Here is a 20,792-nt window from a genome sequence, read left to right as displayed (position 1 = left end):
GAAGGGTGCAAGGCAGATGGGAGAAGGGTGCAAGGCAGATGGGAGAAGGGTGCAAGGCAGAGGGGAGAAGGGTGCAAGGCAGAGGGGAGAAGGGCGCAAGGCAGAGGGGAGAAGGGCGCAAGGCAGAGAGGAGAAGGGTGCAAGGCGGAGGGGAGAAGCGTGCAAGGCGGAGGGGAGAAGGGTGCAAGGCGGAGAGGAGAAGGGTGCAAGGTGGAGAGGAGAAGGGTGCAAGGAGGAGGGGAGAATGGTGCAACGGGGAAGGGGAGAAGGATGCGAGGCGGAGGGGAGAAGGGTGCAAGGCAGAGAGGAGAAGGGTGCAAGGCAGAGAGGAGAAGGGTGCACGGTAGAGAAGGCTGCAAGGCAGAGAGGAGAAGGCTGCAAAGCAGAGGGGAGAAGGGTGCAAGGCAGAGAGGAGAAGGGTGCAAGGCAGAGGGGAGAAGGGTGCAAGGCAGAGGGGAGAAGGGTGCAAGGCAGATGGGAGAAGGGTGCAAGGCAGAGGGGAGAAGGGTGCAAGGCAGAGAGGAGAAGGGTGCAAGGCAGAGGGGAGAAGGGTGCAAGGCAGAGGGGAGAAGGGTGCAAGGTAGATAAGGGTGCGAGGTGGAGAAGGGGGAGGGGGAGAAGGGTGCAAGGGGAAGGGCAAGAAGGGTGCTGCAAGGCAGAGGGGAGAAGGGTGCAAGGCAGAGGGGAGAAGGGTGCAAGGCAGAGGGGAGAAGGGTGCAAGGCAGAGGGGAGAATGGTGCAAGGTAGAAAAGTGTGCAAGGCAGAGGTGGAGAAGGGTGCAAGGGGGAGGGGGAGAAGGGTGCAAGGGGGAGAAGGGTGCAAGGGGGAGGGCAAGAAGGGTGCTGCAAGGCAGAGGGGAGAAGGGTGCAAGGGGGATGGAGATAAAGTTAAAAATGTGCCCCCCCCGGAAACATTTCTGCGGATGCCCATGGAACGCACACTACTTTGTGAGAGAGAGTGGGAGAGAGTGGAGAGAGAGAGAGTGGAGAAGGGCGCAAGGCAGAGAGGAGAAGGGTGCAAGGCGGAGGGGAGAAGGGTGCAAGGCAGAGAGGAGAAGGGTGCAAGGTGGAGAGGAGAAGGGTGCAAGGAAGACGGGAGAATGGTGCAACGGGGAGGGGGAGAAGGGTGCAAGGCGGAGGGGAGAAGGGTGCAAGGTGGAGAGAAGGGTGCAAGGCAGAGGGGAGAAGGGTGCAAGGCAGAGGGGAGAAGGGTGCAAGGCAGATGGGAGAAGGGTGCAAGGCAGAGGGGAGAAGGGTGCAAGGCAGAGAGGAGAAGGGTGCAAGGCAGAGGGGAGAAGGGTGCAAGGCAGAGGGGAGAAGGGTGCAAGGCAGAGGGGAGAATGGTGCAAGGTAGAAAAAGGTGCAAGGCGGAGGTGGAGAAGGGTGCAAGGGGGAGGGGGAGAAGGGTGCAAGGGGGAGGGCGAGAAGGGTGCTGCAAGGCAGAGGGGAGAAGGGTGCAAGGCAGAGGGGAGAAGGGTGCAAGGCAGAGGGGAGAAGGGTGCAAGGCAGAGAGGAGAAGGGTGCAAGGCAGAGGGGAGAAGGGTGCAAGGCAGAGGGGAGAAGGGTGCAAGGCAGATGGGAGAAGGGTGCAAGGCAGAGGGGAGAAGGGCGCAAGGCAGAGGGGAGAAGGGCGCAAGGCAGAGAGGAGAAGGGCGCAAGGCAGAGGGGAGAAGGGTGCAAGGCAGAGAGGAGAAGGGTGCAAGGCAGAGGGGAGAAGGGTGCAAGGTAGAGGGGAGAAGGGTGCAAGGCAGAGGGGAGAATGGTGCAAGGTAGAAAAAGGTGCAAGGCGGAGGTGGAGAAGGGTGCAAGGGGGAGGGGGAGAAGGGTGCAAGGGGGAGGGCGAGAAGGGTGCTGCAAGGCAGAGGGGAGAAGGGTGCAAGGCAGAGGGGAGAAGGGTGCAAGGCAGAGAGGAGAAGGGTGCAAGGCAGAGAGGAGAAGGGTGCAAGGCAGAGGGGAGAAGGGTGCAAGGCAGAGGGGAGAAGGGTGCAAGGCAGATGGGAGAAGGGTGCAAGGCAGATGGGAGACGGGTGCAAGGCAGAGGGGAGAAGGGTGCAAGGCAGAGGGGAGAAGGGCGCAAGGCAGAGAGGAGAAGGGCGCAAGGCAGAGAGGAGAAGGGCGCAAGGCGGAGGGGAGAAGCGTGCAAGGCAGAGGGGAGAAGGGTGCAAGGCGGAGAGGAGAAGGGTGCAAGGTGGAGGGGAGAAGGGTGCAAGGCAGAGAGGAGAAGGGTGCAAGGTGGAGAGGAGAAGGGTGCAAGGAAGACGGGAGAATGGTGCAACGGGGAGGGGGAGAAGGGTGTAAGGCGGAGGGGAGAAGGGTGCAAGGTGGAGAGAAGGGTGCAAGGCAGAGGGGAGAAGGGTGCAAGGCAGAGGGGAGAAGGGTGCAAGGCAGATGGGAGAAGGGTGCAAGGCAGAGGGGAGAAGGGTGCAAGGCAGAGAGGAGAAGGGTGCAAGGCAGAGGGGAGAAGGGTGCAAGGCAGAGGGGAGAAGGGTGCAAGGCAGAGGGGAGAATGGTGCAAGGTAGAAAAAGGTGCAAGGCGGAGGTGGAGAAGGGTGCAAGGGGGAGGGGGAGAAGGGTGCAAGGGGGAGGGCGAGAAGGGTGCTGCAAGGCAGAGGGGAGAAGGGTGCAAGGCAGAGGGGAGAAGGGTGCAAGGCAGAGAGGAGAAGGGTGCAAGGCAGAGAGGAGAAGGGTGCAAGGCAGAGGGGAGAAGGGTGCAAGGCAGAGGGGAGAAGGGTGCAAGGCAGATGGGAGAAGGGTGCAAGGCAGAGGGGAGAAGGGTGCAAGGCAGAGGGGAGAAGGGCGCAAGGCAGAGGGGAGAAGGGCGCAAGGCAGAGAGGAGAAGGGCGCAAGGCAGAGGGGAGAAGGGTGCAAGGCAGAGAGGAGAAGGGTGCAAGGCAGAGGGGAGAAGGGTGCAAGGCAGAGGGGAGAAGGGTGCAAGGCAGAGGGGAGAAGGGTGCAAGGTAGAAAAAGGTGCAAGGCGGAGGAGGAGAAGGGTGCAAGGGGGAGGGGGAGAAGGGTGCAAGGGGGAGGGCGAGAAGGGTGCTGCAAGGCAGAGGGGAGAAGGGTGCAAGGCAGAGGGGAGAAGGGTGCAAGGCAGAGAGGAGAAGGGTGCAAGGCAGAGAGGAGAAGGGTGCAAGGCAGAGGGGAGAAGGGTGCAAGGCAGAGGGGAGAAGGGTGCAAGGCAGATGGGAGAAGGGTGCAAGGCAGATGGGAGAAGGGTGCAAGGCAGAGGGGAGAAGGGTGCAAGGCAGAGGGGAGAAGGGCGCAAGGCAGAGAGGAGAAGGGCGCAAGGCAGAGAGGAGAAGGGTGCAAGGCAGAGAGGAGAAGGGTGCAAGGCAGAGGGGAGAAGGGTGCAAGGCAGAGGGGAGAAGGGTGCAAGGCAGATGGGAGAAGGGTGCAAGGCAGATGGGAGAAGGGTGCAAGGCAGAGGGGAGAAGGGTGCAAGGCAGAGGGGAGAAGGGCGCAAGGCAGAGAGGAGAAGGGCGCAAGGCAGAGAGGAGAAGGGTGCAAGGCGGAGGGGAGAAGCGTGCAAGGCAGAGGGGAGAAGGGTCAAGGCGGAGAGGAGAAGGGTGCAAGGTGGAGAGGAGAAGGGTGCAAGGAAGAGGGGAGAATGGTGCAACGGGGAAGGGGAGAAGGATGCAAGGCGGAGGGGAGAAGGGTGCAAGGTGGAGAGGAGAAGGGTGCCACGGGGAGGGGAGAAGGGTGCAAGGCAGAGAGGAGAAGGGTGCAAGGCAGAGAGGAGAAGGGTGCACAGTAGAGAAGGCTGCAAGGCAGAGAGGAGAAGGGTGCAAGGCAGAGGGGAGAAGGGTGCAAGGCAGAGGGGAGAAGGGTGCAAGGCAGAGAGGAGAAGGGTGCAAGGCAGAGGGGAGAAGGGTGCAAGGCAGAGGGGAGAAGGGTGCAAGGCAGAGGGGAGAAGGGTGCAAGGCAGAGGGGAGAAGGGTGCAAGGCAGAGGGGAGAAGGGTGCAAGGCAGAGGGGAGAAGGGTGCAAGGCAGAGGGGAGAAGGGTGCAAGGCAGAGGGGAGAAGGGTGCAAGGTAGAAAAGGGTGCGAGGTGGAGAAGGGTGCAAGGGGGAGGGGGAGAAGGGTGCAAGGGGAAGGGCGAGAAGGGTGCTGCAAGGCAGAGGGGAGAAGGGTGCAAGGCAGAGGGGAGAAGGGCGCAAGGCAGAGAGGAGAAGGGCGCAAGGCAGAGAGGAGAAGGGTGCAAGGCAGAGAGGAGAAGGGTGCAAGGCAGAGGGGAGAAGGGTGCAAGGCAGAGGGGAGAAGGGTGCAAGGCAGATGGGAGAAGGGTGCAAGGCAGATGGGAGAAGGGTGCAAGGCAGATGGGAGAAGGGTGCAAGGCAGAGGGGAGAAGGGCGCAAGGCAGAGAGGAGAAGGGCGCAAGGCAGAGAGGAGAAGGGTGCAAGGCGGAGGGGAGAAGCGTGCAAGGCAGAGGGGAGAAGGGTGCAAGGCGGAGAGGAGAAGGGTGCAAGGTGGAGAGGAGAAGGGTGCAAGGAAGAGGGGAGAATGGTGCAACGGGGAAGGGGAGAAGGATGCAAGGCGGAGGGGAGAAGGGTGCAAGGTGGAGAGGAGAAGGGTGCCACGGGGAGGGGAGAAGGGTGCAAGGCAGAGAGGAGAAGGGTGCAAGGCAGAGAGGAGAAGGGTGCACAGTAGAGAAGGCTGCAAGGCAGAGAGGAGAAGGGTGCAAGGCAGAGGGGAGAAGGGTGCAAGGCAGAGGGGAGAAGGGTGCAAGGCAGAGAGGAGAAGGGTGCAAGGCAGAGGGGAGAAGGGTGCAAGGCAGAGGGGAGAAGGGTGCAAGGCAGAGGGGAGAAGGGTGCAAGGCAGAGGGGAGAAGGGTGCAAGGCAGATGGGAGAAGGGTGCAAGGCAGAGGGGAGAAGGGTGCAAGGCAGAGGGGAGAAGGGTGCAAGGTAGAAAAGGGTGCGAGGTGGAGAAGGGTGCAAGGGGGAGGGGGAGAAGGGTGCAAGGGGAAGGGCGAGAAGGGTGCTGCAAGGCAGAGGGGAGAAGGGTGCAAGGCAGAGGGGAGAAGGGTGCAAGGCAGAGAGGAGAAGGGTGCAAGGCAGAGGGGAGAAGGGTGCAAGGCAGAGGGGAGAATGGTGCAAGGTAGAAAAGTGTGCAAGGCAGAGGTGGAGAAGGGTGCAAGGGGGAGGGGGAGAAGGGTGCAAGGGGGAGGGCGAGAAGGGTGCTGCAAGGCAGAGGGGAGAAGGGTGCAAGGGGGATGGAGATGAAGTTAAAAATGTGCCCCCCCGGAAACATTTCTGCGGATGCCCATGGAACGCACACTACTTTGTGAGAGAGAGTGGGAGAGAGTGGAGAGAGAGAGAGTGGAGAGTGGAGAGCGAGAGTAGAGAGCGAGAGTAGAGAGCGAGAGTGGAGAGAGAGAGTGGAGAGAGAGTGAGGGTGGAGAGATAGGGTGGAAAGAGAGAGTGGAGAGAGAGTGGAGAAAGAGTGGAGTGAGGCAGTGGAGAGAGAGTATAGAGAGAGTGGAGAGAGAGAGTCAGTGGAGAGAGAGTGGAGAGAGAGTAGAGAGAGTGGAGAGAAAGACAGTGGAGAGAGAGAGTAGAGAGAGTGGAGAGAGAGAGTGGAGAGAGAGTAGAGAGAGAGAGTGGAGGGAGAGAGGGTGGAGAGAGAGTAGAGAGAGAGAGTGGAGGGAGAGAGGGTGGAGAGAGAGTGGAGAGAGAGCGTGGAGAGGGAGTAGAGAGAGAGAATGGAGAGAGAGTAGAGAGAGGGAGTAGAGAGAGAGTGGAGCTAGACAGTGGAGAGAGAGAGTGGAGAGAGAGTGGAGAGACCATGGAGACAGTGGAGAGAGTGAGCAAGAGAGTGGAGAGAGAGAGAGTGGAGGGAGACAGTGGAGAGAGAGTGGAGAGAAAGACAGTAGAGAGAGAGTGGAGAGAGAGTAGAGAGAGAGTGGAGGGAGAGAGAGTGGAGGGAGAGAGTGGAGAGAGAGTAGAGAGAGAGAGGAGAAAGAGTAGAGAGAGAGAGTGGAGAGAAAGTGGAGCTAGACAGTGGATAGAGAGTGGAGAGAGAGAGAGAAAGTGGTGAGAGAGACAGTGAAGAGAGAGAGAGTAGAGAGAGAGAGAGAGAGAGAGAGAGAGAGAGAGTGGAGGGAGTGGAGCTAGACAGTGGAGAGAGAGAGAGACAGTGGAGAGAGAGACAGTGGAGAGAGAGACAGTGGAGAGAGAGAGTGGAGAGTGGAGAGAGAGAGTGGAGAGAGAGAGTAGAGAGAGAGAGAGAGTGGAGAGAGAGGAGAGAGAGAGAGGAGATAGAGAGTGGAGAGACAGTGGAGAGAGAGTGGAGAGAGAGTGGAAGGAGACAGTGGAGGAGACAGTGGAGGGAGAGATAGAAGAGAGAGAGAGTGGAGAGAGAGAGTGGAGAGTGGAGAGAGAGAGAAGAGAGAGAGGAGAGAGAGTGCATAGAGAGTGGAGAGAGAGTGCATAGAGAGTGGAGAGAGAGTGGAGGGAGAGTGGAGGGAGAGAGTGGAGGAGACAGTGCAGAGAGAAAGTGTGGAGAAAGTGGAGAGAGAGTGGAGAGGGAGTGGAGAGAGAGTAGAAAGAGGGTGGAGAGAGTAGATAGAGGGTGGACAGAGTGAGAGAGTGGAGTGAGAGAGTGGAGTGAGAGAGTGGAGAGAGAGAGGGAGAGAGAGAGCGGAGAGAAAGAGAGAGTGGAGAGAAAGTAGAGAGAGAGTGTGAAGGGAGAGAGGGTGGGGAGAGAGTGGAGAGAGAGTAGAGAGAGTGGAGGGAGACAGTGGAGGGAGATAGTGGAGAGAGAGTGGAGAGAGAGTAGAGAGAGAGAAAGTGGAGAGAGAGACAGTGGAGAGAGAGTGGAGAGACAGTGGAGATGGAGTGGACAGAGTTGAGAGAGAGAATGGAGAGAGAGAGAGAGTTGAGAGAGAGACTGACTGACTGATTGACTCAGAGACTGAATACTGACTGACTGAGAGACTGACTGGCTAGGAAACTGACAGAGAGAGAGAGCAAGATTGGCTGACTAAGAGAGTGACTGACTGACTAACAGAGAGAGAGAGACTGATTGAGAGTGAGACTGACTGGCAGAGAGAGAGACTGACTGAGGTAGAGAGATACTGACTGACTGAGGTAGAGAGATACTGACTGACAGAGAGAGAGACAGCGAGAGAGGCAGAGACTGACTGAGAGAGATAGACTGATTGACTGCGAGAGAGACTGACTGACTGAGAGAGACTGACAGAGAGAGAGAGAGACTGACTGAGGTAGAGAGAGAATGACTGACTGAGAGAGACTGACTGACTGGGAGAGAGAGAGACTGACTGGGAGAGGGCGAGACTGGCTGACAGAGAGAGAGACTAAGAGAGAGAGAGAGAGAGACTGGGAGACTTACTGGCTGAGAGAGAGACTGTCAGAGAGAGATAGACTGACAGAGAGAGAGACTGACTTAGAGAGAGATTGACTGACAGAGACTGACAGAGAGAGAGACTGACTGACAGAGAGAACAGAAACTAAAGAGGGCCCATGGAGCTTTGTTTACTTTTCTGCTGTCTCCATTTCTTGCTCTTTCCATAACACCTCAAGCAGTAAATAAGAGGCCGTCGAAAGTCCAAGGTTAGACACGCCTGTGATGTCACTGGGTGTGAAAGGGAGTGACATGTCGCTTTTGTCACCCATAACATTTTGGCGAATCGATGTCCATGAGGGTCCGGACCCCTCTTCCGGGGGCCCCACCTACGCTCCCTGCACAGGGCCACCATGAGCCTAGAGCCGGCCCTGACATTATTCCCTAATAGAGCGCTTTGGGATTGCATAGCAAGCCGTTGTCCACTCATAAGGGAACCCCTGGACTCTACGTGGTATATCAGATTATTGATATATCACATAAAGAGTCTGCTTCCTACACCTCCATATGCAGTAAGATATGCATTCATTTCATTTTAGCGTCACACTTCAGACAATACCTACGATTACCTATATATTTGAATCCGGACCTTTTCTACAGACAGAAACAGTACTCCAGACCTTACACTTAAACATTTTCCAGCACTTAATAAAGATAGTCGAAGCGTGTGTATCTGCCCGGTCTCAGTCATCAGGCACATTACACCGTCATTCTTCTAGGGAGAGAGCTTTGGTGAATCCCGCTTCATGTACCAATGAGTACCAACGAAACAGGTTACTTCGCAGTCAGAGCTGCACTTGGGTGACAGAAAGATGGGGTAACTTTTTTAGAGGGGAGAATCTCCTATTTGTATCAGTTGCCACCTCTGGCAAGTAAATCCCTGCGATCACCTGGAAGTGGTAAGGGTAAAGGCAGTTCAGCATTCTTTGGAATAGGTTCCTGCATGTTAGGATCTAGGAATTGTCGGGCATATTATCAAGGACAGGTGTTAAAATTATCGCACTTTTATCGGCAGGAAACTGGCGATAAAACGTCGATAATGGCCTTTATAATACGCCTTTGTTAATTCCCATAGAAGCCCATGTTCTGGTGTTTACATGGGCTTCTAAGGAAATTAACAAGGGTGTATTATCAAGGCCATTATCACCGTTTTATCAGCAGTTTCCGGCCGCTAAAACGGCGATAATTTTAATACCGGTCCATGATAATATGCCCCTCTGTGTCTTTCAGGGACAGAAGCGGCCTCTGGACCTTCGGTCTGCTGATCTTGGAACCCAAGAGCATACAGTAGGACCACAATATTTTCTAACACAAAAAATGAAAAGGTAGTAAAGGAAAGATTTCTCATGTTGAAATGATTGCACATTTCCCATTTCTTAAGTTGGAATGGGACAGCGACGTGGCACTCAAGACAGGAAATTGTAATGTAATGTATTTGAGCTTATATAGCGCACAGCTACCCGCAGTGGGTTTTCCGGCGCTTATTAGGGAACCCGCCCTGGTATTCCCCTGTGAGATAACCCCGGCAGGGTATCCACAAGGTGAAAGCCAGGCATCCCGCCGCGAGGGGCCGTTGTGGAGATTAAGCAAGCTATTGCCCAGAGTCGCAGAGTGTGAACCCGTGAGTCGAGAAGGCACCGGAGCGAGAATTATCGAGTCCGTGGAATTTTTAGCCCAAGACCCGCCGAGGCGGGGAATTGACCCTGGTCCAGGGACGATCTCAGCTTCCGGGTCTGCTGCCTCAAACCCCTGAGCCACACTTCTCCACATTCTGAGTACCTTGGCAAGCAGGGGATTATGGATGTTGAAGGCCCCAGACTGATGGCACTGAGCCTCTGATAGTAGGACCGTCGTCGCCTACAGAGACGCTACACCACCTTCACGTCTTATCTTTCAGGGAGAGACGAGGACCACTCAACAGAAGCATTTCTTTCCTTTGATATGGGACGATGAATCACACCACAAAGGAGCCCATCTCCACCCCTCTGAAAGAAAACTGCAGGACTCTCTGAAAACATTGACCCTCTCTTTCTAACATTATTCTACCTCCTGTTCTGTAGAACCCCAGTGATTGGTGGCACAGTGTACGAAAGAGTTCACGCCGCTAATAGATTTCTATTCCACCAACGTTTTTATTTTTGTTTATTTTGTTTTTTTTGTGTAGCGCGGATATTATCCCAAAGGATGTTACTGGGTTTTGTATGGAAGAACATTTGTACATCACATTGGTTAAGTGAGGAGTGTAATATTTATTCTTGCCTCCGAAAGGAGAGGGAACGAGTAGTCAGCCAATGAAGTAAGCATTCCAGGTTCAATATATATTTATATCCGTAGCAGAGGCATTACATATGGTCTAAGCGAGATGAGGAAGAGTCCAATTCCAATCGAAGCTCATGTTAGATGTCCTTCACATCTAACATGAGCTTCGATTGGAATTCCATTGAGCATATTATCAAGCCCATTATCGCCACTTTATCGGCAGTTTCCTGCCGATAAAGCGGCGATAATTTTATCACCCAGGCTTGATAATATGCCCCAAAATTGCTCAGTTTCCCATCTCAGAAACAGGAGGGGCAAGGCAGCGGGGTCCCAAGTCGCCAGCGCACCAGACAAAAATAGCAGCGAATTGCCCTGATTGATCTTAAGACCTCTAAGTGCCCTTAAGGGGTCTAAATATCATAGAAGCAGAGGTGAGGACTCCCGCTGGGCAGTAAGATAAAAGAGGGTGTTGTCGGCATAAAGAGACACCAGGTGATTCACATCGCCTACTTAGATACCCCAGTCCGACATCCTTACTGCTACTGCATGATCATCAGAAGATTACAGTAAAGGAGCCCATGGAGGTCACTTCAAGGAGAATTACTAACATGTTCTGAAGCAACAACTAAAAATAATATAATGGGAGGAAAGGAGGATGTGTTTCTGCCTTCAGTCTCTTTCCAGGGCTCTTGTGAAAGTGTGATCAAGAATAAAACTGTATCCTACAAAAACAAAGGTCTTCACATTTCAACCAGTGTTGTTATATTTCTCATTGTTTAATTTCTTTTGCAAATTAACTTTTCATTTGTTCATACCTTTCATAAGCCCTGGGCCAAGTTTCAACTTTGGGTATAGCTAGGCATCTCTGGGTAATGGTCTGGTTGCGCCAAACTAAAACTCGCCGACCTACACTTGGAAAATTTGAATTAAAAAATATGTGCCACCAAAGCATGCAAATCGGGTACAATTTCCGATTTGCACGCCGCCACGCCTCCCAGCTGCTCCTCCCTCCCACTTAGCCATAAATGGCGACCGCGCAGCGGTCACGCGCAGTGGGCGCGCCGATTGTGCGCTGAAGGCGCGCCAAAGGCAAGCCTGTCTGCGCCCGTCCGCGCCTGGACCGCACCCAGCGCCAGGACCCCTGGTCCCCACCGCTGCAAGACGACCCGACAGACCTATGACGCCGCGGCCCTCAACGCACTCAATGCCGTCCGGAACCCCACATGCTGCCGGGCCGCCTCGAAACGCATTCACGGACCCTTCACCTGCACAACCTGCAAGTTCACCTGCCTCCGAACCTGCACCGCGCCCGCCAAGCCAAACTCCAGCAGCGACCTCAAGTGCATCCTGCTCAACACCCGCTCCGTCCACAGACACGCCGTGGAACTCTGGAACCTCCTCGACACAACATCACCAGACATCGCCTTCCTCACTGATACATGGATGAACGCCTCCTCAGCCCCCGACATCGCCATCGCCATCATCCACAAGAATACCATCCGCATCACGACCGATGCCGACGACACCTTCGCCACCGCCGAACACCTCCACTTCCAGATTCACACCGACCCAAAGACGACCCTCAGAGGCACCCTCATCTACAGACCCCCGGACCACCACGCACACAATTCAGCGAAAACATCACGGACTTCATCAGCCCACACGCCCTCCCCTCCGCCGACTACATCCTCCTAGGTGACCTCAACTTCCACCTAGAGAACAACAAGGACCGCAACACCGTCACCCTGCTGGACAACCTCGCCAACCTCGGTCTCAAGCAACTGGTCAACACCCCCACGCACTACGCCGGCCACACGCTTGATCCCGTCTTCTCATCCAGCAAGCACATCACCTTCAGCCACTCCACCAGACTCCACTGAACCGACCACAGCTGCGTCCACTTCAGCTTCAGAAAAACCACAACCCACCACCACCCGCAACCGGTTCCTCACAGGAGCTGGAGCAAGATCACCGCCGACCAGCTCACCACCTCCCTCAGCCAGAACCCACCTGCCAGCACATCGGACCCCAACGAAGCAGCCCGCAACTTCACGCAGTGGCTGACCGCCTGCGCCGACGACCTCGCACCACTGAAGAACCCTCCAAGCAGACCCAGAAGCAAGAAAGCCCCCTGGTTCACCGACGAACTCAAGGACTCCAAGAAGAAAGGCACCCTCGAGAAAGCCTGGCTCCTCGACCAGACCACTGACAACATGACCGCCCTCAAACACGCCACCCGCAAGCACCACCAGCTCATCCGCACCACCAAGAAGAAATCACTGAAGGAGCAACTGGACAACAACGCCCACCACAGCAAGGAACTCTTCAGCATCGTCAAGGAGTTCTCCAACCCCAGCACCGGCAACAACGACATCACCCCTTCACAAGATCTCTGCGACTCCCTCGCCTCGTTCTGCCACCGCAAGATGGCCAACATCCACAACAGTTTCGGCGCACCATCCACGCACCCAACCACCGAACCAGCACACCCCACGCCACCCTCCGCACCTGGACCACGGTGACCACCGAAAACACAGCCTGCACGATGAACACCATCCACTCCGGTTCTCCAACCGACCCCTGCCCCACCACGTCTTCAACAAGGCCGACTCCCCCATCGCACCCTAACTCCACGACGTCATCAACACCTCCTTCAACACTGCCACCTTCCCGGAGAGCTGGAAGCATGCCGAGCTCAGCGCCCTACAGAAGAAACCAACAGCGGACCCCACCGACCTCAAAAACTTCCACCCCATCTCGCTCCTCCCTTTTCCTGCCAAAGTCATCGAGAAGATCGCCAACAGACAGCTTGCCGCCTTCCTCGAGACGAACGGTTCCCTCGACCCCTCGCAGTCCGGTTTCAGAGCCAACCACAGCACCGAGACCGCCCTCATCGCAGCCACCGATGACATCCGAACCCTGCTCGACAACGGGGAAACAGCCGCACTCATCCTCCTGGACCTCTCCGCAGCATTCGACACTGTCTGCCACCGCACCCTAGTCCAACGCCTCAGCAACACCGGCATCCAAGATAAGGCACTGAAGTGGATCATCTCGTTCCTCGCCGGAAGAACACAGAGAGTCTGCCTCCCCACGTTTCGATCCGACGCCACCGAAGTCATCTACGGCGTCCCGCAAGGATCATCACTCAGCCCCACCCTCTTCAACGTCTACATGAGACCTCTCGCTACCATCGCATGCCAACACAACCTCAACATCATCTCCTATGCCGACGACACCCAGCTGATCCTCTCCCTCACCAGAGACCCCGACACCGCCAGAACCAGCCTCCGCGAAGGGATGAAAGACGTCGCCGAGTGGATGAAGAACAGCCGCCTGAAACTGAACTCAGACAAGACGGAAGTCCTCATCCTGGGACCATCACCCTCTGCCTGGGACGACTCCTGGTGGCCCCCAGCCATGGGCACCGCCCCCAAGCCAACAGACCACGCACGCAACCTAGGCTTCATCCTGGACTCCTCCCTCTCGATGACCAGACAAGTCAACGCCGTCTCCTCATCATGCTTTCACACCCTTCGCATGCTCCGCAAGATCTTCCGATGGATCCCGACCCAAACCAGGAAGACGGTCACCCAGGCCCTCGTCACCAGCCGACTGGACTACGGAAACATCCTCTATGCCGGAACCACAGCCAGGCTACAGAAAAGACTCCAACGCATCCAGAACGCCTCCGCCCGACTCATCCTGGACATCCCCCGACGCAGCCACATCTCCGGCCACTTGAGGGACCTGCACTGGCTCCCCGTCAACAAGAGGATCACGTTCAGGCTCCTCACCCACGCACACAAGTCGCTCCACGACCTGGGCCCCAAGTACCTCAACGACCGCCTGACCTTCTACACGCCCACCCGCCAGCTACGGTCTACCAGCCTCGCCCTCGCCACCGTACCACGCATCCGAAGAGCCACCGCCGGAGGCAGATCCTTCTCCTACCTGGCGGCCAAGACATGGAACTCCCTCCACATCCACCTTTGGCTGACCCAGGAACACTTCGCCTTCAGGAGACAACTCAAGACCTGGCTGTTCGAGCAGTAGCGGACCCCTTCCCCCAAGCGCCTTGAGACCCTTCCGGGTGAGTAGCGCGCTATACAAGTGTTATGATTGATTGATTTCGCCCATTACGGAGAGTTTGACAATTCAAACATATGAAACTGATCACTACCTTGTCACAACAGTGAATGTAAAAGTCATTGAACCTGACTCTAAGGGCCAGATGTAGATAAATTCAATTTAGCGAGTCCTTATTAGCGATTTTTACCGAATCGCTATTAAAGACTCACTAAATTGAACTTAGGTAGGAATCGCTAAAAAATTAGCGATTCCTTAAAATTCCTTAATGAATCGCAAATTGAGATTCGCTAATAAGGAATACCTACCCATTCATTCCTGTGGGCTAGGAGGCCCATAGGAATGAATGGGAAGATATTCACTATTTGCGATTTGGTATTAAAGAATCGCAAATAGCGGGAGCTATTTCAAGGGCTCACATACATGCCTAAGGGCATGAATGTGTGCCACCTGGCACTTTAAAAAAAGCAAAAAAGGGCTTTTTAAAGGAAATCGTTAATTACCACCAACTTGAAGTTGGTGGTAATTAGCGATTCCTTAAGCCTAAAGTTAACTTTCTTTTGTGCTACCTACATTGCATTTAAGGAATCGCAATTAGCGGTACCTTAAATGCAGGAGCAAAATAAGGAATTGCAAATTTTGCGATTCCTTAATTTGATAGTAGGTTTAAACTCACCTACATTGCTCTCAGCCAAATACCGGTTGGTAACGCAGTAATTCACAGAATTTCTGCGTTACCGCTCGGTATTTAGCCACCAACATCTGGCCCTAGGTGCTGTAAAAAGTGGTTTCAGAGTTCCAACCACAAAACCCTTGCCTGCTGTTTACCCATGGCGCTATCACTTGCTAAGACAGTCACTTGTAGAACACATAGCTGAATGCTTTAAACAAGCTTCTGAGATGTCCACACACTATAATTGGGCATGCCACTCAATGGCGAGAGGCTGTTCAGAGAGAAGGCTGACTTCTCCATAGAACACTTTAAGAACATGCACATCACTGTTCTTTGAGCCTTCTCTCCATAGCGAAACCGTTCCACCAACAATACCTTCGCTTCCGAGGCTTCTTCAAGGTACAACCTTGATTGCAGCAGCCACCTTACCAGCAGTCAGCCTCCACAGCAGTCCTGCCTGTTCTTTCATGATGTGCATGACCCTAAGGGATGCCCATAGCTGCAGCTCCAGCACCCCCCACCCCCATCTTCTGCTGGGTGTTGCCTTTGACTCGTCTTCCTTTTATCACCAGCTACCTTTAGTCCCACTCTCTCCACCGCCTATTGGGGGATGTTCACAGTGAAGCGGTGGGTGCCTACGTTTATCTGCAAGAGCTCCGTACGCCCTCCCTTTTTTTGGTCTTCTCCCTGGTGCATGCTCTTTTTTGCAAGGAGGTGCTCTCTGATGCATGCCGTCAATGCCTTGATTTTGGATGCAGAGGTTTTTTGGAGGAGAGGAGCATTGGATGTTGCTCTGTTTTCTTCTTGGTGCCCAGGATAGACCAAGTCTCAAGTCCATTCCTCACCTGAGACTCCTAAACGTCTTCATCTGGAAGGTGCTGTCTGACTCAGGTGCTGCTGACTCACTATGTGGGGACTGGATCTATGGATCTCTAGGTCTGCTGTGTCCATTTGCTGATCCCTGCTGTTCAGAGGTACTACCTCTGATTCACAGTGGAGCACCAACACTGCCAATCTGTCTGCAGTAGAGAGACCCTGGAACAGAGGAACCAAACTAGTGTTGCTTTGGAGAACCTCCTAGTAACTGGAGTTATCAACTTCTTTTGCCAGAGCCGTCCACTTCACCTGCGAAACCCTGGACTAGTGCATCAGCGGTTCCAGTCCTTCCCTGGTCGTGCCAGCTCCTGGCGCATGTAACCCATCCGCACATCATATCTTGTAGAATGCACTTCACGTTACGATTTATCTGTGTTTCTTGAAGATATGTGATTGATCCTCAATAGGTACAATTGTGCATCAGTGATTGAGTGGCAGAGTGCCCGCTACCCTGTACACTCGCAGCAAGTTCTGCCCCTTCGCTAGGTGCTGCTTTAGCACATTCTTCTGCTCCATGCCCCACTAAGTGTCCACGAAACATGTGTGCAGTTGGTAGATTTAGCTGCCTTTCACGCTGGGCAAAGCGCTGGCACCTGAGCTCTGCCCACTCCACAAGCATTCAACATGTCAACACTGCAAGGTAATAGGAGCCTTTGGTGGTAGCGATGCTGCCCCCCCAAGGGGGTATCTTCTCATGATAGTTCTCATAAAACCTTGAACTGGACCTGCCACAAGACTAGAGCCCTCTGCTACAAAAACACCAACAGCTGCTTTTGATGTTCACGGCAGTTGACAGAAGGCACGTACCAAAGGTGCTTTTGAGTTTAAATTAAATTGTAGAAGGAATATTAATTTAATTGGCGCTTTACTGCTGGGGCAAATGTCCTTATTGGCGCCAGGTTGCATGTGTGGGATCTTCAGTGTCCTAGTACCAGTGGGTGCATCACCAAGGAAACCGGTCAGATGCCCTTCAGGTATCACAGGAGACTATACACTATCCACAGTGGTGGCTGCTTAACGACAATTGGACCAGCAGCAGACCCCTCTCCTTTCGCATCTGCAGCTGATGGTGGTGACGGATGCATCAATGCTGCTTTAGGGAGGTCGAGATCAGAGGACTGGTCTCCGGTAAAAACCTAGCTTCATATCAATCTGTTGGAGTTGTGGGTGATTCGTCTAGCATTGATGGCCTTCCTGCTTCCTTTAAGGCAGATGCTGGTGCAGGTTCTCACGGACAATGCTACCTCCATGCGGTATTGCAACAAGCATGGCTGAATGGGGTCCTATGTCCCATGCCAAGAGGTTCTGCATCTCTGGAGTTAGTTGGCGTGTAAGGGCATCTCCCTGATCATGAACCACCTAGCAGGATCCTTCAGCGCCGGGGGGACAAGCTCACCTGGTGGATCACGATTGGCATTTGAATCCGAAGGTGACACAAGGAATCTTCCAACAGTGCGGGAAACCTTGTTTAGATCTTTTCGCCACTGTTGAGAACGGGCAGTGTCCATATCCTTGCACACTAGTCACAGCACATGATCTGGCTCGAGAATGCATTCCAGCTGGAGTGGAACACGGGACTCTGCATGCCTTCCCTCCTCTGCCTCGCCTGCCTGACTCAGAAACAACCGGATCCAAGTCATCTTAGTGACACCAGATTGGGCCAGTGAAGTGTGGTACCCAAAGCTTCTGGGCACGAGTCTCCCCTAGATCAGGTTACCACTTTGGGAGGATCGTCTGTCTGAGCAGCAAGTTGCGTTTTTGCACCTGAACATGTAAAACCTACACCTCCATGCATGGAAATTAAGCGACAGCAGTTGACTGCGCTCAATCTACCACCTGAGGTTGTGGATTTAATCCTTGCTTCTAGGCGTCTGTCTATGAGTGTTTACTATGGGCACTGGGACAAATCTGTGGTCTGGGGTGGAGCCCTCAACACGACCCTTCAAAAGACAAGTCAGCGACAATAGGTCTCGCTGGCGGCAGCGCTTTGTGCTGCTTCGCCAGGTGCGAGACCTAAAAAACTGAGAGATGTTATATTGTTTGTTTAGTCTTTGGCCTAGGAAGATTAATTGCCAGCCTTTCTTCATTTGCCGAACCAATCATTCTTCTTTAAATCACATGTTGTGATGTGGCTTATTAAAGGTTTTAAACTAGTTCCCTTTCAAACTATTTGTGAAGCTACAGTGGGACCTTATCAACTGATGTTTCTCATATGTACTCCATACGAATCGACACACAGCTACTTGTAGCATGTTCTAACATTAAGCACTCTCTTCCTCACTGCAATCACCTCAGCTCGTCCCATGATTGAACTCCGGGTTTGCAAGTACAACCGTCCTGCACCACCTTTTTAGGTCACGCCTTCAGCACTTGAGCTGTCTGAAAGAATGTTGGATCGCCTCTGTGGGCTTTGGCACGCCCATCATTGCCAGTTATTATTTGTTGTGCCATTCAGAGATGCTGCCTTTTCATTGATGTATTCCTTGTAATTGTACCGCCTTTGTGCTTCCCTCCCTCCCAGGCATTTTCACTAAGTATTTCTTTTTTGTTGGTCATTCCAACCATTCACTATTCTTCCTGGCACAGGCGCAATGGGCCCTCCTCCCGTCTGTGGATCGCAGTTTCAGGGTTCCTTCTGGTCCTCCATCTGTATTTTATTTTTATATAGCGCAAACTTGACTTGAATCGGGTATCAGGGCACTTTACATAGCACCAGTTGCGTTACATGAGGACACATTCATTTTTGGTTACAACTTCAGCGAGAGACCTTGGCATCATAACTAAAAAAGAACATGCATACTTAAACAACTCACACCCCAGGACACCAGTTCTGTATGTCCTGCCGAAAATCCACAAGGACACGACCAATCCTCCGGGTCGTCCAATTGTCTCCGGTTGCGGTTCAATCCTCGAACCCCTGGGCAAATTTATCGACGCCATCATCAAGGAATTTGTCCCTCTAACTGACACCTATGTACGAGATACCATGGACCTCATTACCACCATCGAGGATAAGGCCTTTGACACTACCTCTCAACTCATGGTCAGTTTGGATATAGAATCCCTATATACCAACATTCCTCACAGAGAAGGCCTACAAGTCATCCATGATCTGCTAATAACTAGACCACAACCTGCTAGAATCCCAACGGAGTTTATCATGGTCTTACTCAGAATTGCCCTACAAAACAATTACTTCTTGTATCGCGAGACATACTACCTACAAATCAAAGGTGTCTCGATGGGCGCATGCTTCGCGCCCAATTTTGCGATACTTTATGTACACAATCTGGAGAAATCATTAATCCTCAACCCGGCCAATCCTCACCTCCACCACGTGGGTCTTTGGCGTCGCTATATTGACGACATCCTCCTCCTCTGGCATGGTACCCCTGATGAATTAACACCTTTCATTGAATGGCTCAACAACAGTCAAGAACATCTGAACTTCACCAGTGAATATAAAACAAACGATCTACCGTTCCTGGATGTAATCATACATGCCGAGGAAGGCACATTGGGCACCATTCTCTACCGGAAACCCACGGAACGCAATACCCTGTTACACTACTCAAGCCATCACCCCAGAGGCCTCAAAGATGGATTGCCTTTCGGACAATTTTTACGTATTAGACGTAATTGTAAATGGAGAAAAGATTACTTCCGCGAAGCAGACATCCTGATGAACAAACTCATACATAGAGGATACCCCCGCAGACTGGTCACCAGAGCTAAGAAACGTGCCTGGTACTACCATCGTGAAAATCTACTAGTCCCTAAAACCAAGAGACCAATGACCAGGATCCCATTCGTCTCCACCTTTGGACCAGACAGCAACAAAATCAGTGCCATCATCAAAAAGAACTGGACTGTGCTAAGATCCGAAGAACAATTCCGGGATCCACCTCTCTTCTCGTACCAACGAGGCAACAACATTGCTAATCATTTGGTGCGTGCCATTACGTGGCCAGAAACAACCAAAGACCAAAATACCATCACATCTGCCTGGGGCCTGGCACCAATCCGTGGACATTTCAAATGCCAAGGATGCAGTGTATGTGAACTCACTAACAACACCAAAGAGTTTATATACAATGGGAGAAGACATGAACTAACGTGTCATACCAATTGTAAAACCACTAACGTGATCTATGCCATTCGCTGCCCTTGCGATCTACTCTACATTGGCCAGACCACCCAAATGGTGAAACAGCGCATTATTCAGCACAAAAGCCGAATCAATTGACAGGTACTTTCAGCTCCCCTTGTTACGCACTTTATTGAAAACGGCCATCGAGACATTGACATACGGTGGCAGGTAATTGAACATCTCAGACTCCCTACCAGAGGTGGCAACATAAACCTACTCCTAAACCGAGCTGAATGTAAATGGATCTCACTTGCAGACTCTGTAAACAGGGGCCTTAACACCCTTGATGAATGGAACAACACGGTCACTACTTGAGTCTCCAATTAGACCTTTGACCCTTATTCATCATGATACCTGAAACTGCCAGTTAAATTTGTGGTCTTATTAAGACCCCTACCGCCCACCTATGCGGTTTTCCTTGCAATTATTCATGCCTCACTGCGCTTTTATTCTTGATGTGAATTTCCATTCATTGTCATTTAACTGTGATCTTGATTGTTCAATACATGTATAATTGTCACTTCTCCTGCAATCATTAGACCACAGCGTAGCGTTCCCTTCCCTTCCCCCTTCCCTTTCTCAGTTCCTCCAATTCCCCCACGTTAACAGAATCAGCCCATGGGCGTTGCCCTTACCGCTGCTCTCCTCCCCCTCCCCATTCCCACGCCCTCCCGTACCCTGTGGCCCCGCCCCTCCGCTTGGTTACTTCCTGGTTTACTTTGACAACCTCATTCAACCCGTAATCCTTCGCGGGAACCCATCGCCACGGATTTATTCGGCTCCAGCGCCAGATTAACTCAGGTAATCTACCCACCCCCTTCCGATCCACCGCCATTTTGAAGGCATGAGATCCTTTTCTGCCCGATACACCCCGTCCTAACCTAGACCTTCTTTCTAGGCGCTTAACCGGCTCGACTCGTTGAGACCTGGATCCCCCAGCCAAGATCACTGCTTCACCTCTGATCGCCTGGGCCTACTACCATTGGACGACTGACCCCTCCGCCCTGTCAGCGCTCCCTGACTTCAGGTACGCCACTGCTACCCCTTACCTCCCTTGTCCCCGTCCTCCACCCTAGCCCAACCTCCCTAGTCACGATCCATAATTGCATACGCCCTGCCACCGCCAGCACTTTTGGATCCTTTTTATTAATCTGGCTCTTTCTTTCATTGTGAATGGTCCGATCACCTGGCTCACACTCGTGCCCCTTATTTAAGCCACCGCTCTTCCATGCCCGATCTCCTGAACTTAATTTTTTCTCCATGCAGCACTCCAAATCAACGTCAACCCTGTCCTGAAGAGGATCCCAAATCGTAGAGGATCGAAACGCCATCGACAAACACAGCGCGATTTCACGGCGCACTATCAATAGGCTCATAACCGTGCCG

Source organism: Lissotriton vulgaris, unplaced genomic scaffold (assembly GCF_964263255.1).
Source record: "Lissotriton vulgaris unplaced genomic scaffold, aLisVul1.2 SCAFFOLD_781, whole genome shotgun sequence".
Taxonomy (NCBI): domain Eukaryota; kingdom Metazoa; phylum Chordata; class Amphibia; order Caudata; family Salamandridae; genus Lissotriton; species Lissotriton vulgaris.
The sequence above is the reverse complement of the archived record's forward strand: the minus strand, read 5'-3'. Positions refer to the sequence as shown.